Source organism: Chionomys nivalis, chromosome 4, assembly GCF_950005125.1.
Source record: "Chionomys nivalis chromosome 4, mChiNiv1.1, whole genome shotgun sequence".
Taxonomy (NCBI): domain Eukaryota; kingdom Metazoa; phylum Chordata; class Mammalia; order Rodentia; family Cricetidae; genus Chionomys; species Chionomys nivalis.
Window position 1 is genome coordinate 49535917 of NC_080089.1, and position 1818 is coordinate 49537734.

A 1818-nucleotide genomic window follows, 5' to 3' on the forward strand; every position below is an offset into this window, starting at 1 on the left:
GAAAAAACTTTCAACAAAATACAACATCCCTTTATAATAAAGGTCTTAGAGAGAGCAGGGATACAAGGAACATACCTAAACATAATAAAGGCAATACACAGCAAGCCAACAGCCAACATCAAACTAAATGGAAAGAGACTCACAATGATTCCACTGAAATCAGGAACAAGACAAGGTTTCCCCTCTCTCCATATCTATTCAGTATAGTTCTTGAGGTCCTAGCTAGAGCAATAAGACAAGAAAAGGAGATAAAGGGGATACAAATTGGAAAAGAAGTCAAACTCTCACTGTTTGCTGATGACATGATAGTTTCTATAAACAACTCCAAAAATTCAACCAAGGAACTTCTACAACTCATAAACACTTTCAGTAATGTAGCAGGATACAAGATTAACTACCATAAGCAACTCCAAAAATTCAACCAAGGAACTTCTACAACTCATAAACACTTTCAGTAATGTAGCAGGATACAAGATTAACTACTATAAGCAACTCCAAAAATTCAACCAAGGAACTTCTACAACTCATAAACACTTTCAATAATGTAGCAGGATACAAGATTAACAATAGCCACAAAGAGCATAAAATATCTCAGAGTAACTCTAACCAAACAAGTGGAAGACTTGTATTACAAGAACTTTAAATCTTTGAAGAAAGAAAGTAAAGAAGACACAAGAAAATGGAAAGATCTCCCATGCTCTTGGGTAGGTAGGATTAACATAGTAAAAATAGTGATCTTACCAAAAGCAATCTACAGATTTACTGCAATGTCCAGCAAAATTCTTCACAGACCTCAAAAGAATAATACTCAACTTCATATGGAAAATCAAAAAACCCAGGATAGCCAAAACAATCCTATACAATAAAGGATCTTCTGGAGGCATCACAATCCCCGACTTCAAACTCTACTACAGAGCTACAGTACTGAAAACAGCCTGATATTGGCATAAAAACTGACAGGAGGACCAATGGAACCGAATCAAGGACCCAGATATTAATCCACACACCTACAAACACCTGATTTTTGACAAAGAAGAAAAAATATAAAATGGAAAAAAGAAAGCAAGCATATTTAACAAATAGTGCTGGCATAACTAGATATCAATATATAGAAGAATGAAAATAGACCCATATCTATCACCATGCACAAAACTCAAGTCCAAATGAATCAAAGACCTCAACATAAAGCCAGCCACACTGAATCTTACAGAAAAGAAAGTGGGAAGTACACTTGAACACATTGGCACAAGGAGACCAATTCCTAAATAAAACTCCAGTAGCACAGACACTGAGAGAAATAATTAATAAATGGGACCTCCTGAAACTGAGAAGCTTCTGTAAAGTAAAAGACATGGTCAACAAGATAAAACGGCAGCCTACAGAATGGGAAAAGATCTTCACTAACCCCACATCAGACAGAGGTCTGATCTCCAAAATATACAAAGAATTCAAAAAAATTGGTCAACAAAAAAAAAAAAAATGGAGTACAGACCTAAACAGAGAACTCTCAACAGAAGAATATAAAATAGCTGAAAGACACTTAAGGAAATACTCAACATCCTTAGCCATCAGAGAAATGCAAATCAAAACACCCACTTGGTAGCTCAAAACCATCTATAACTCCAGTTCCAGGGAATTTGATATTCCATTCTAACCTCTTCAGGCACCAGACATACATGTGGTTCATATATATATGCATGCAGGTAAAACATTCATACACATAAAATAAATCCTTTAAAATGGCATTAAAAACACATAAGACCATAATTACCTCATAAACTGTTTTTAATAGAAATGTAAAACAAAATACACCCAGGT